The following is a 15,852-nucleotide window of genomic DNA, read 5'->3' as shown; positions in this document are numbered from 1 at the left end:
GGGATCAACAGTTTCCTCTTTGCTCTACCCATGGCTTTCCTAGCAGTCATTGTAGGCACAAGGAAACCTCCTACAATGCCTTCTTGGTACACTGTAACTGGGTTGAGATGTCTGTCCTAATTCCGAAAACCTGCTTTCAGACATTTATATGTTCAGACAAACTAATCAGGCTGAAATTTCTCATGCTTATTTGCAGCTGGATGAAGCAATCCATTTAGTCGCTTTGGAATTACCCAGGCACGGAAGAAATTGGTTTCTCAACCTTGAGAATTTCTGCAGTTACTGAAGTGCAGACACACACCATGGCCAGCTTGGTAAAATCACAAATAAGAGGGACCTGGACATGACCCTTGGTCAGGGTTTTTGTCACTGGCAAAACTGGGGATGTCACCCTAGGGTCCTATGTAAACTGAAGCTCTCCATTTGGCCAGCATCAATCATAATTTTACTTCTTATCTCACCCTTTAAATAACTGATTTTTTCCCCTCCTTTTCAGATTCCGCCTTGCTCCATAGGAATGAAGCTTTTGTTGAGTCTGTTTCTGTTTTGCCCGAATGGGAGGCATTTTCATAGTTGTTTTCTATTATAACCCCATTGGGGTAATCTTTGGGCTTTCACTGAAGGCTGAGGGCAGGAGGACTGAGCTGAGTTTTGGGACTTGGAGTTCATAGTGTGAACTTTTTTCTTTTAATCAGTCTTCACAACCCATGAGATGGGAACAGACAGGGAAACTAATATACCAAGAGTAATATGCCCAAAGACATGCAGCTAATAAATGACAGCACTGGGAGTTGAGTCCTTGTGGAGTATGGCTCTATTTTTGGTGTCTTTGAACCACCACCAGCACTACCTTTAAATCTGTTTATCAGAATGTTTCATACCAGGTGGCACCTTATTCATTCACCCATCATACAGCTGTTGAGTGGAAGGATACAAAGAGAAAAAGGTATCCCAGATAATTCTTACATAAACACACACATGTATCCAGTATGCCCCCACCAGCTCTCACTTTTTAAATTATTTTTAGATACACATGATAGTAGGGTGTATTTTGGCATATTATACATACATGGGGTGCAACCCTTTACAATTTTGATCTCATTCTTGTGGTTGAATATTGTGTGGAATTACATTGGTTGTGTATTCATATATGAACATAGGAAAGTTACGTCCAATTCATTGTCTTTCCTGTTCCCATCACGCCTCCCTTCCCTTCATTCTCCTTTGTCTAATCCAATGAAATTCTATACTCCCTCTCCTTATCCTTCCTTGTTATAGGTTAGCATCTACATATCAGAGAGAACACTCAACCTTTGTGTTTTTGGAACTGGTTTATTTTGCTTAGCATGATAGTCTCCAGTTCCATCCATTTGCCAGCTAATGCCATAATTTCATTCTTATTTCAAGCTAAGTAATGTGCCATTATGTATATGTACCACATTTTCTTTATTCATTCATCTGTTGAAGGGCACCTAGGTTGGTTCCGTATCTTGGCTATTGTGAATTGAACTGCTATAAACATTGATGTACCAGCTCTCACTTTGTCTTTATTTATTGGCAATTCTAACTTGCTAGTTTATCATCTCTATAACTGCATGATACTAAGTTAGATGTGAGAAAAGAAACTGTCTAGGTGCACTGTTTTCCTGTACCCCCTATTTAAGGTCATGCCTTCTTTTCATGAATATAAAAATTCTTATCCCCACTTTAGATTCTGATAGTGTATGTCTGCTCACAACCTGTTTTACCTCTTGAGAATCATTATTGTGCCAAGAGTACATCTCATTTCTGTACATCCCATCAACAAACATTTGATTAAGCTCTGCTTTCTATCATATGTATTAAGGTTCTTAATTTTGAAATGTGAAATATTTTAATACTAAATACATTTAATCTACATGCACTTCTGAGCCCATCCACTTTACCAAGATTTGCCCCTTTCTGGGTTGTACTTCTTGGTTTAATAGCAAGGGAAAAGGCAGCTGACTGATTAAAACAAGCCCTAGGATTCTCAAAATCCTGGGATTTTCAAAACTGGCATTCTAAAATTAGCTGGAAGATGTTGAGTAGGGGAAAGAACTCTGCCAACTTGAGTCATCCCTGAGAACACTGTTCTGTTATAGCTCTGTTGCAGATGTGCTTGACTCCATGAAGGAAAAGTTAAATTATGTTAGTAGTAGTAATGATGATGATGGTATGGTGGTGGTGGTAGCTACCATTTAATATATGTGCTAAGCCATGTGATAGGCACTTTTCATATTCATTTACAGATTAAATGAGTATGAGTATTTAATCCTTAAAATGACCCCTGCTATATGTATCTCATTCTGATATTAGATATGAGACTGGCTAATATGGGTAAGCTTTGTCTCATAACTAGGTAGTGGAGATGTTGAAATTTTAACCTATGTTATTTGAGATCAATAGACCTGTCATTTTAAACATGCCCTAATAGCTCTTAAAGCACATATTTAAACATGTACGTGCTACCATTCCCCTACCACTCCTGGGTCACAAAGCTTTTACCCATATTGTTTTTGCTCTCTTAAACTCTTTCTGGAATGTGGATTGGGTATAAAAGATATGTGTGTAATTTCATCCAGTAGAATACAGTCCTTTTTTTTTTTCTTTTTTTTGTTAGAACTGGTGACTTTTACCCTGGTAGTCACAGTTAATACAAGCTTGGAATTTACATTTATGTAGGCAATGTATTGACCCTGGTGTGGGAGCCAAGACTGAGTTCTGGGTCTTCTTGTTAAGTAGTTTTGTGACTTCACATCCATCACTAATTGGTCATGGTTCCTGTATTAGCCTAGTTTCTGTTGCTATAACAAAACATCTAAGGTTCTGTAATTTGTCAAGAATAATTTTAGTTCACAGTTCTAGAGGTTCAAAAACATGGCAGCAATCTCTGCTCAGCTCTGGTGAGGGCCTTGTGGCAGATGGCATCATGGTGGCAGGAGTGCATGTGATAGAGACCACATAGGGAGACATGAAGGCAGAGACAATAAGAGGTCATTTTTGCTTTTATAACAACCCATTCTTTCAGAAAGTGACCAACTCCATGAGGTCAGCATTAATCTCTTCTTAGGTATTACTCCCTATGATCTAACCACCTTCCACTAGACCCTTCCTCTAAAAGGTTCCACCACCTCTTAATACCACTACATTGGGGACCAAGCTTCTAACATATGAAACTCTGGGGACTGTACTCATACTGTATCCTTCCTATAGCAGTAAACTTCTGTTCCCTTTCCAAGCCTTTCCCCTTTGTCACTATCTCCTCTCTTGGCTAAGCCTCACACCTTTACCATTTGACCAGAATTGATAAGATAAACTTAAGATAGAACTTGTCTTCTCTCTGTTGACTTGGGGATCTCTTCACTCCCCTCCATTTCTAGAACTCCTATCTGATTATATAACTGGAGCAATTTGGACAAGCTCTTTATCTCTAGCTGACCAAGGTGTCTCTCTTCAACAGTGAGACAGTTGAGTTACAGGACATTGTCACATACTGTGCATGTGGCACAGGTAAGGTCCTGAATACTGGAGGACTGGTTGGAGAGGATAGACTTGCACAAAACGAAATTGTGCTCTTCCTTGTGGTTTTCATCTGGAACTTTCTGAGAGACCTGGTAGGCTAACAGATGAAACAGATAAATTTTCCTTGAGAAATTGTTGCAAATATTTCCATGAAGCTGAGCCTGTCGCCTAAACTATTTTTGAGTAGGCATAATGCCCAAGTTTGCCTTGAAAGGCAGTAGTGCAGAATGATCAAAAGCATGGTTTTGAAGTCAGACTGCTAGGGTTTGAACTCTAGCTCTGATGTCAACTGTAAGACCTTGGGCAAGTTCCTTAATCTCAGTGCCTCAGATTCCTCATCTCCAAAACAAGATACCATAAGAAACCTACCCCTTGGGGTGGTTGAGAGGTTTAAGTGACTTTCTATATTGAAAACACTTAGGTCCTAGGAATTAGTATAGATGATGTATTGTTATACCAACAATTTTCTAAATTGAATGGCAATGTTTTATATATTTCAAAATACCATTCAGTACTCTCAGTGACTGAGGGTGATGAAGTGGAACATTCTATGTGAAGCTGGTTTATAATCCCAATTCATGCAGCAGCATACATTTGGAAGTTGGCTGTGGTGGGAAGTCCTTGGACATGTCAGGCCCCCTAGAACAATGATACATAACTTAGTTGTGCATTTAAGTCCCTGGGGAACTCCAAACTCCATATCTTGTGGTTCATTTTCAGACCAAATGAGTCAGAATTTGACAGGGGAAAAGAGGAACAAAAGAAAGTATTTTGTTTTTGTTTTTGTTGTTTTTTTTTTTTTTTTTTTTTTGGGTACTGGGGATCGAACCCAGGGCCTTGTGCTTATAAGGCAAGCACTCTACCGACTGAGCTATCTCCCCAGCCCCTGTTTTTGTTTTTTAAACAACAATCTTACCAGGTAATCCTGACCTATGCACTAGTGTTAGGGAGCCTCTAACTTGAATGGTGTAACAGTTAGTTGGTTATATTTAATGGAGTCCAAGAGAACTTAGTAGAGTCTGGCAACAGGTGTCTACATTTAAATAAAATTTCATTAGGTAACATGGAAGAAGTTATACAAGCAGGTTAGTCTAAAAGAAATTCTGGACATCTACACCTAAAGCCTGGGGCTATGAGTCTGGCTCTATTTCTTATTGAGGTCAGTTTTTACTGGCTGGCTGGTTCCCTTGCCATGGGGAACAATGATGATGGAGATTTAACTGGGCGATGAGTGGGATGTGAGAATAATTGCAAAGGGAGTTGGAAGTTGATAATCTATGAATCCTGGTTTGTATTAGGCACATGGGATTCTCATGTCTGCCCATGCAGATGAGAATGGAAGCTTGGATAGAGGGGATAGTACAGGAGAGTCAGTGAGCAAGCATTTGGATGACTGGCTTCCACGTGGGCAGACAAGCTCATTAGAGAGCCATTATAAACTCGTTAGGAACAAGGAACAACCTGGGGCTATTTACTAAATGAAAAGAGGGGGCTGACATATTGTTGAGGAGGAAGTGGAGGATTTCAAATAAGTTTTTGAAGAAGCTACTGAATACCTCCTTACCACCCCTACTCTGCACTTTTCCTTGTATCTAAAAAGTCTTAAAACTTGTAGGTGAAGACATCATGAAAGTGCCATCATCATGAAAGTGCCAGGATGGGTCATTGATAGCCCTTGGACTAGCATTCAGCAGCTGCTTTGTTTTTGCAGGTCTTTGATCTAAAATAGGGGTAGATACACCTACTTTACAGAACTGCCATAGAGTTGGGTTAAATGGTGGCTATGAAAGTACTTTATTAACTATAAAGTGCCATTAGTGTTCATGGAAGCATTGCTTCTGATGTGGACACAGCATGCCCTTTGGCATTGGTAGGAGAGAACAGACTGTTCCTCTTTCAGGGCTATAGCTCCAAGTCTGAAGATCTATAAACATCCCTACCTTCATTTCTTGGTCTTATACTTAGTAGTATGGACTGTTCTAAGATCTATTGCAGGGCAAAGCAATGTGTTAGCTTCTGATGGTTACAGTTGCTGGCAGTGTATCTTTAATAGTTTTCCACTGTGGACTATTGCACTTGAGCTGCTTGCTGGTTATGCCCTCTTCCCAGAACTTGCACTCTAACCCCATTCTTCTAGAAGAGAACTAAGCCATATGTGCACACAAGAGGGACCTCTCTGAAGAAGTAACTCTGAATCCAACTGATGAAAAAATAACACCACAGATTATTCAGATCACAAAACTGCACTGTTAGAAGTAAATGACATACAGTATACCACACAGCACTTGTCAAGGTGAGAACCATGACTCCATGCAGGGACATGTTTCCAGACTCTAGCAGTGCCCATGTGTGATGAGACCATCATGGAGGACTTCCTTGTGTGTCTGATACTGTGTAAAGTTAGACAGATGGGGTACTATTTTTTGACTCCTCAAATTACTTTTATCTTTTTAAGAACATGTGATTGTGCAAGTGAATGGTAGGTACCTAGGTTCTATGGAGGTTGTTCAGAGAGAACATCTCATGCTAATTGAAGTAGTCTAAGAGATCAACATACTGAAAGACAGGCAACTAGTTGGCTATCAAACTAAAAAATGTATTTTAAAAGATGTGAATAAGGGCTGGGGAAGTGACTCAGTGGTATAGCACCCACCTAGCATGTGTGAGGCCTTGGTTCAATTTCCAGTACCACACACACAAAGAATAATAGTATTAACTTCTGGGCCAAGCATTTTATATAGTATTTTTATAGGGATCATGAATTCTGATGTCTTTAGGAGCCAGATGGATAATGAAAATTAGGGAAGCAGTTAAGAATACCACACATTTGGATGATGGGGATTGTGGCAAACCAGAATGTGTGTATCCCACCTTAAAACAGCAATCCAAAATTTAAAACAGAATCATAACTTCTTCTTTTCAAAGAAGTTTTACAAATATGGTTCTGTTTAATATTAACAGCATCCTTATGATGTAGGTCTGTTTTTCCCTTCCAAAGATAAGAAAGCTTATCAAGATCAAATAAAGGCAGAGAGCATGTGGCCTTGAGACTGCAGTGCCAATTTTCAGAGCTGTGAGATACCTCCCTAGCGGCCCTGGCTCTCAGGACTAAGCCATGAGGGAAGAAGGTATTGTGCTTTCCTGCAGCGCGCCCCCCCTCCCCCTGTAGAGCTGCCCCAATCGTTCTCTGAGTATGGCTCAGGGGAGATGGGCTTTGGGGCCTGTTTGTTTCTACTCTTACCCTGTTTCTCAAATGGACCCAAGAGGCTAAGACTGAGAAACGCCAACAAGGCTGGCATGGGAGTCAGAAAGCCATCAACTGCGGCGATAGATAGGCCCTTTTGAACTTAATATTAGGTGCAAAGTGCTGAAATCAGCTTTGCAATCATATTTAATTGGCTGGCTTGAGATTTCTCAACTGTCTCTTCGTTTTTATCTTTTGACCATCTTAGTCATTTTTCACTTAAAGCGAAAGTAGAGGGAGAGGGGGAGGGAGAGAGGGAGGGAAAGAATGCAGAGATCTAGATGAGGTTATTTGAACCCAAAGTGAAGAAAGCCCTGCACTAGGGCTGGCTTCCCCTGGAGGAAGGAGTTGGTGTCAGTTACGATTAATGTGAGCAGCCTCTCTGGCTCTGGAGATGTGACCTCTGGTTACAGCAAATGTGACAGCATGAATTACCTTCAATTATGGTGAACTATATTCAACTATATTATTGCCCACACACCTTGGTAGGAATTGGCTGCTTTCATAGCCTTGACCATGGAAGAAAAAGACAACAGGGACAACTTGGAAATGACAGAAACGGAGAGTCTAAGACTGGAGCATAGCAGTCCAAGGGTTGTGGGCTGTCTGTGCTGTCACCAGAGGTAGTATATAGTTTGGGGTCTTATTCCCATAAGTGCTTGAGTTAAGTTGCTCACTTCATTGAGGGCTAATTTATACCTTGAAATTTATACCTTTAAGTGTACAGATTGATTTTTATTTTTAAAATTAGAGCATTATATATAGTAGCTGGGTTCATTTTGACAAAATCATACATGTGAGGAGTTTAATTGGAATCCCCATTCCACTCCCCTTTCTTGCCCACCTCCCTCACCCTATTCTCCTTCCTCTGCTCTACTGGTCATCCTTTTACTCAATCAATTATTTTTGATTGGTACTTTCTACACATACATAAAGGTCAAATTCCCTTTGGTACACTTATATATGCATACAACATAATTGTATTGAATTCATTCCATATTTCCTTCCCTTTCCCATCCTTCTTGCCTCCCTCTTTTTCCTCCTTCTACTTCACTGATCTTTCCTGTATTTTGAATTTTGATAAATGTATTCACCTCTGTGACCACAACCCCAATTAAGATATAGAACATTTCCATCACTATAAGGTTCTATATACCCTATTTAGTCAGACCTTACCGCAATTCCTGACCAAAGGCAAATGCTGATCTGCTTTCTACTGTTGTAGATTGGAGTTGTCCTTCCTAGAGTTGCATATAGAAGAAATGTACTCTTGTGTCGATAGCTGCAGTTTGTCCTTTAAAAAAAAATTTTAGTTGTAGATGGACAAAATACCTTTATTTTGGTGCTGAGGATTGAACCCAGCACCTCACGTGTGCTAGGCAAGTGCTCTACCACTGAGCTACCCACTGCTAAAGTTTGTCCTTATTGCTGGGTGGTATTTCATTGTATAGAGAGACCATATTTTGTTTATATTCTTAACTACTGTGGGGTATTTGGGTCCAAACATTGGAAACATTGTTTTCACTATGGAAAATAATTTGAGTTTTTCTATTACTAATAAAACTGCTAAGGACATTTTTATACATGTTTTTGTGTGAATATGTGTTTTTAATTGCTCTTGGGAAAAACAGCGAAGACTGAAATTGCAGGGTCATAGGGAATGGAAGGTGATTTTTGCCCCCCCTGGTGATACCCTCTGAGCCTTTTGTTACAGGGCAAAAGGGACTCTGCAGATGGAATTGAACTTGGTAATCAACTGACTAGGAAGATTATCCTGGATTAAGCGGATGAGCCCAGTGTTATAACATGGACCCTTAAAATCAGAAAAGGAGGGCACAAGATTCAATCAGAAAGATTCAAAGAGTGGGAAGGAGTAGACCCACCTTTGCTGGTTTTGGAGGAGAAAGGAGACTGTGAGCCAGGCAGTGCTGACAGCTGGCAAGGAAGGACCTCAGTCCCATAATTGTTTGTAACTAAATTCTGCCAGCAACCTGAATGAGCCTGAAAGCAGATTCTCCCCCAGAGCCTCTGGATAAGAGCCCAGGCTTATCGGTTTAGCTTCTACTTGTAGGCCTATGATCCATTTTGAGGTAATTTTATATAAGGTATATGTGACGTAAGAATTAAGGTTCATTTTTTTTTACCTGAATATCCAGTTCTAGTACCATTTGTTGAAAGAAATATTCCTTTCTTGTTAAATACATTGACTCCCTTGTCAAATAATATGTATAATATGTCATATGTGAATATATATGTCAAAAGCATATATATGGGTTTTTCAAATCTCTACTCTTTTTCATCAGTCTGTACATCTGTCCTTATACCACTCTGTTTTGATTACTTTATAATATATATGGAAACTAGTTTTTTTTTTTTTAAGTTCTCCAGCTTTATACTGGCTCCTTTGTGTTTCCATATAAATTGAAGAACTGGCTTGTCACTTTCTACAAAAAAGCCTTGTTAGGAATTTGATTAAGATTACATTGAATCTATATATCAAAGTAGAAAGAATTAACACTTTAATATTGAATCTAATGATCCTTGAACATACATTCTTATGAATTATTTAGGTTTAATTTTTTAAGTGTTTATACATTTCAGTTTTGGATCTTTTACATATAATTCTAAATGCATCCCTAAATATTTCCTGATTTGATTTTTTTAAGGTAGAAGGAATTGAACCCAGGAGTGTTCTACCACTGAGTTACATCTCTAGTCCTTTTTATTTTGAGACAAGGTCTCATGAGTTGCTCAGGTTGGCCTAAAACTTGTGATCCTCCTGCCTAATTCTCTGGAGTGGTTGGAATTATAGGTGTGTGCTACCGCATCTTGTGTCTGATTTTTTTTTTTTTTTAACATCAAATTGTATATTTTTATGTGGTGCTGAGGGTCGAACCCAGTGCCTCTCACATGCTAGGCAAGCACTCTACCACTGAGCTATAACCCCAGGCCCTGGTGTCTGACTTTTTGATGCTAGCTGTACATGATATTTAATTCAATTTCTAATTGTTCATACTTATTATTAAAAATTTAGTTTTTGTACATTGCATATCCTGTGATCTTGTAAACTCACTTATTTCTAGTCACTTTTTAGATAAATTACTGTGACCTTGTAAACTTACTTACTTCTAGTCACTTTTTACACATAGACATCATGTCATCTCTGAAAAAAAAAAAACAAGTTTTATTTCTTCCCTTATAATCTGGTGGAGCCAGGTACAGTGGTGCATACCTGTTATGGTTTTGATATGAGGTGTCCCCACAAAGCTCCCGTGTTTCTGCAGGAATATTCAGAGGTGAAATGATTGGATTGTGAGAGCTATAACCTAATTAGTCCTCGTTTGAGTGAACTGACTGAGTGGTAATGTATGTAGGTGGGATTGGGGGAGTACCCTGGAAGGGTTCATCTTCCCTGTGTCCCTTCACCTCCCTTTGTCTCTACTTGCTCTTCCTTCCATAAGCTAAGCAAATTTCCTCCTTTAGATCCTTTTGTGGCGATGTGCTACCTTGGGAGCCTGTGGACTGAGATCTCTGAAACTGTGAGACCCAAATAAATTTTTCCAAGTTGTTCTTGCTGAGTACTTCGGTCATAGCAATGCTAAGAACTGACTAAAATAACTGTAATTCTAGTAATTTGGAAAGCTGAGGCAGGAGTACTGCAAATTCTAGGCTAACTAGGACAACTTAATGAGGCTGTCTCTCAACATAAAAAATGAAAAGGGCTGGGGATGAAGCTCAGTGTTAAAGCACCCCTAAATTCAATCCCCAATACCATTAGTAGTAGTAGAAGTAGTAATAAAAATAAAAGAAGCAAAATATAGTCTGGTAGATCTTTAATTTCTTATTACATTCTTTAGAACCTCTGTTGCAATGTCAAATAGGATTAGTGATAGTGAAATCCTTACCTTGTGAACTTAGGGGAAGTTATTCATTGTGATGCTAGTTGGTTATAGATGTCCTAAATCAGACTGAGGAAATTTCTTTCTCTTGTTTATCAGAATTTTTTGCTATGAGAGACAATTGAATTTTGTCAGCTTTTCCCCTGCATCTATTGATATGGCCATATGGTTTTCCTTTTTAGTATAGTAATACAGTGGATAGCACTAATTGATTTTCAAATGTTAATCTTGTCTTCCAGGATAAACCTTACTTGATTGTGGTGGTGCACCCTTTTTATATATTGCTGAATTTAATTTGCTAATATTTTATTGAAGATTTTTGTGTCTTTGTTCATGTGGGTTATTACTTTGTGGCTTTCTTTCTTTAAATGTCTTTGGTTTTGCTGACCTCATAAAATGAGTTGGAAAGTGTGCTGTCCTCTGTTTCCTGAAAGACTTTGTGTAGGACTGGTATTATTGCTTTCTTAAATGTGTGAAGAATTCACCAATGAAACTGAGTCTGGAGTCCCCCTGCTCCTTGGGAAGATTTTAATTAAGAATTCACTTTGTCAAATAGACATAGGATCTATTCATAGGTTCCAGATTCTCTATTTCTTCAAAACTGAATTTTGGTAGCTTATATCTTTGAAGGAATTTTTCCATTTCATCTAAGTTGTCAAATTTATTGGTGTAAAATTATTCATAATATTTCCTAATTATATCTTCAAAGTCTGTGGGTTCTGTAGTAATGCTGTGTCCTTCATTTCCGATAATAACTGGCATTATTTGATCATAACTGGTAATTACTTGGTAATTTGATTCTTTTTTTTTTTTTCTGTTGAAAAAGAAAACCTAGCTGGAGATTTATAAGTTTCTTTGATGTTAAATTTTAAAAAGCCCACATTTTGGTTTAATTTTTCTCCATTTTCAACTTCATTTATTCTTTTGCTTTTACTTCCTTGTTTCTGTTTACTACCGGCTTAATTTGGTTATCTTTTCTATGATAGAAGCTTGCTTAACTGATTTTATGCTTTCTTTGCTTATGTCAGAATATCAGCTATAAATTTTCCTGTTAGCACCGAGTTAGCTATGTTCCTTATTTTGATATTGATATAATATTACTTTTATTTAGTTGAAAATATCTTCTTTGACAATTGGATTTAGAAATGTCTTTAAATTTCCATATATTGGGGGATTTCCAGAGATGTTTTCGGTTGTTTATTTTGAGTCTATTTCTGTTCTAATCAGATATTCTTGGTGTTCTTTTAAACTTCTTCGATTTATTGGTACTCGTTTCATGGCTCAGCATATCATGTGTCTTCATGAATGCTACATGTTAGCTTACAAATGGAGCATTAGAATGTTTCATAAATACCATTTTCCATAAATTTAACTAAGTTGGTTGATAAGTGGTGTTCTTTTTTTTTTTTTTTTTTTTTTTGGGCGGTGCTGGGGATTGAACCCAGGGCCTTGTGCATGCAAGGCAAGCACTCTACTGACTGAGCTATCTCCCCAGCCAATAAGTGGTGTTCTTATTGTCTGTATATGTATTGATTTTCTTTATATCTGTTCTGTCAGATACTGAGAGAAGATTGTTGACATTTCTAACTAGAGCTGAGGATTTGTCTTTTGTCAGTTTTTGCCTTGTGTATTTTGAAGGTTTGCTACAAAGTTACATTTGTGTTTCAGTTAGTTTCCATTCCTATAACAAAGTACCCAAGACTGGATGACATATTAAAAATGAGGTTTATTTAGCTCAGTTTTGGATGATGAAAATCCAAACAGCATGGCGCTGTCTCTGGTGAGAATTTCATGGCAGATGGCATCACCGTGGTGGGAGTATGTGTGGCAGGGAGAGATCACATGGCAAAAGAGAAAGCCAAAGAGTGACTGGGTTACCTCAAGAACTATGTTAATTCCTTCTGAGTGCACACACCATTAATAGTCAAGGATTGTCACTTGGGGTTTTACTGCCATAAACTTTCAGTTCTGAGCACTCACAAACACTAAGTAGCTTCTTTCAGGTGTTCCAAACACATCTGGATAAAAGCCTTGGGGCAAAAATGCAGAGGATGTGCATTGCAGCTGAAGCGAGGCACACCCCCAATTACCATTAGGTTCCACCTCTTTAAGTTCCCACCACTTCTTAACACTACCATATCCAGGACCAGGCTTCCAACTCATGAACTGGGGACACACTCAAACCATAGCAGATTGGCGTGTCTTCTTGATGAATTAATGACTTTTATTATGAAATGTCTTTCAGTCGATGTTGTTTTGAAATTTATTGTGTCTAATAAGATGGGTGCTATCTAGAAAAACCCAGCTTTAGTTGGGCCTTATTCAATTCAGTCTTTTAATTGAAGTGCTTGGATTATCTATGTTTTGGTTTTAAGTCCACCACCTTGGTATTTGTTTTCTATTTTTCACCTTTTGTTTCCCCCCACCCCATCCCACTTTTTTTCTGGAATTTTTGGGTATAATTGAAAATTCTTCAGTATCTATTTTCCCTCTAATTACTATACCTCTTTTATATGAGTCTTTTTCTAGGGCTTTTCATTTCTTTGCATAGAACAAAGTTGCCTCTTGGCCTTATTTTCATTTCCACATAAGGACTTCCTTTTAACTTAATGCATTTCTGCTGGCAATTAATCTTCTTGACTCTCCTTTGTCTGACAGTCTTTACCATCATTTGGGAGATAGTTTCACCAGATATAGTACATAAGATAGACAGTTTTCCATATAGTATTTTAAAGATATCATTCCATTGCCTTCTGGTTTTTCTTTAAATCTGCATAATGTATCATTTTTTTCTCTTCATTTGTTTTTGAGATTTTTCTCTTTGGGTATTTGATTTAGGTCTTTGGGTATTTGATTTTAATGTGAGGATTTCTTTGTTGTTTATCACCTTTATTGTACTTCTTGGACAAAGTAGGTTATAGTTTCAAATTTGTAAAGTTTTCAATCTTTTTTTTCCTGTTTTTCTATTTCTCTTTCTCAGTCCTTCTCTCTCTCTCTCTTTGTCTCTCTTGCACATGCTCTCTCTCACTCTCTCTTGGACTTGAATTTCATGTATTGGCCCAGCTAATGTTGACCACAACTCAGTGAGATTATAATTACCTTTAAAAAAAAAAAAACCCTGGATAACGCCTAGTGCTGCATTTACATGTTCATTAATCTTTTCTTCTGTAGTTATCTAGTCCAGAGGCCAGTAATTTTTTTTTTCTGTGAAGAACCAGATAATATATACTTTATGCTTTGTAGTCCAGATGACCTGTTGCAGCTATTCAATTCTTTCATCATATCACAAAAGTATTCATAGACAATACCCACAAAAATGGGTGTGCTAGTAAAACTTAATTTACAAAAATAGGCTGTGGTCTGGGTTAGAAGTGTTAGCATAGTCTGTTGGTGATTTTTTAAAATTTATATGTCTTCATCTCATGAAATTACATTTGTTTCTTAATACCTTGATTTCCTTTTTTACTTTAAATGTTTTTATTTAAATATTTGAATAAAGTTATAATTGTTGATTTTAGATGCTTGTTTATTTATTTCATCATTTCTAGGTGTTTATTGACTGATTTTTTTCCCCAAAGACTGCTTATGGGTGCCTTTTCTCTTTTTTCATGGCAATTCTAGTAATTTTTGCTTGAATGATGAGCATTGTAAATATTATTGTTGAGTATCTGCATTTTCTTCCCTTAAAGAGTGTGGGCTTGTTATGGGGTTGGCAGTTAAGTTGCTTTTTGTTTATAGTGATCCTTTCAAAGATTGTTTTAAAACTTCAAGTTGATTTAGAATAGCTTTTGGGGGTCTCTATTGAAAGTCCAATAGATCAACAAATTCTCTGGACTCCAGGTAGTTGATGAATCAAATGATTTCTAACCCTCTGTGAACCTGGAACCATTCAGCTCAGTTTCAAGGTTGCTTTTTGTTTAGCCATATGGAGTTTCATCCTCACATCTGTTAGTATTCAAGACTAAAGGGTTCCCCTCTTCAGATTTCTGGATTATCTGTCCTGCAGTGTGTAGCCTCATCAGATTCCCTGTATTTTTATCTGTTTATTCAACTCAGTGAGGCTTTTGCTTTGGCCTACTCCCTGCTCCATATTCCGGAATGTACCTACAAGCAGAGAGCTAGGGCAACCATAGGGCTTGCTTGGTTTGAGAGAATTCCCCTCTCAGGGATTAGACGCCACTCTTTGTTGTTGCATATTTGAAAATATTACACATATATTTTTTCCCTAGTGTCCTAGTAGTTTAAAGCAGGATGATAAATTCCATCCCTTTTATTTTGCCATAGTCAAAAGCAGATGTCAGTCATCATCTTTTAGCCAGGGTATGAGCAGGCTGAGAAATGCAGTTCTGTAAAATTAAAAGATATATCTCAGTTTTGAGTTTTATTAAGGTGATAGTTACTAGAGTATGTACTTAAGAAGGCACCTTTTCTTCTGCAAGAATGTTTCTGCATAGAGAATGTTCTAAACTGTTTTGATGTATTTAATCCTAAATAAGTGAACTTAGCTTATAAATTAAATTGCTTGCAACATGAAATACTTACCAATTGCAGGACAGAGATATTATGATTTTTCTATGCTTTGCCCTGGATTCTGGCAATTAAGTTTCATTTCCCTTCGATTCCAAATAAAATGACTCTATTTAAAATACCCCTCCTTTAAAATGTCTTTCCCTACTTCCTTTTCTGATACAGTGAAAGGACCTAGGACCAGATGTTTCAGTTCTGGAGCCACATTTGACTCTCTGTGTGACTTGGGATAGGAGAGTTGAGCCCTCAGCATCTGCTTCATGTTCCTTATTTGTATAATTGTTTGTATGGATTCAAACAAACAGCATAAGAGAGCTCTTTGGGAATTTTAATACTTGCTGTGAGCGTAGGGTGTTTTTGAGGACACTATGAATTTCCTCATTGAGACTCAAATAACCCAACAGTTGAAGTGTTTTCTAGTCTGAACAAACACTCCTGCCAGAAAACAGCCTCTGTGTGACTTACATTGTAGTGATACAAGATTTTGTGCCTCTTCTACTTTTTGTTATAGCAAGGCTACTGAATTACTTGACCACAATGTGAACAGTCAAAATTAAACATAAGAAATTATTAACCATAAAGAGGTTAGAATAATGAAGGATTGGTTAGGAAGAAGTAGAGAGAACTCTAGAGTAGAGG

General features: G+C 37.8%; 1 protein-coding gene and 1 non-coding gene across 2 annotated transcripts in view; one reads left to right on the top strand and one right to left on the bottom strand.

The window, feature by feature from the left end:
* Cacna1d (calcium voltage-gated channel subunit alpha1 D) overlaps nt 1-15,852 on the top strand; it is a 306,525-nt gene that overhangs the window by 103,953 nt on the left and 186,720 nt on the right.
* Trnai-uau (transfer RNA isoleucine (anticodon UAU)) lies at nt 4,354-4,424 on the bottom strand. Its single transcript has one exon. It is a non-coding gene; the product is annotated as a tRNA-Ile (tRNA).

Source organism: Sciurus carolinensis, chromosome 17 (genome assembly GCF_902686445.1).
Source record: "Sciurus carolinensis chromosome 17, mSciCar1.2, whole genome shotgun sequence".
Lineage (NCBI taxonomy): Eukaryota > Metazoa > Chordata > Mammalia > Rodentia > Sciuridae > Sciurus > Sciurus carolinensis.
The sequence above is the reverse complement of the archived record's forward strand: the minus strand, read 5'-3'. Positions and strand labels throughout refer to the sequence as shown.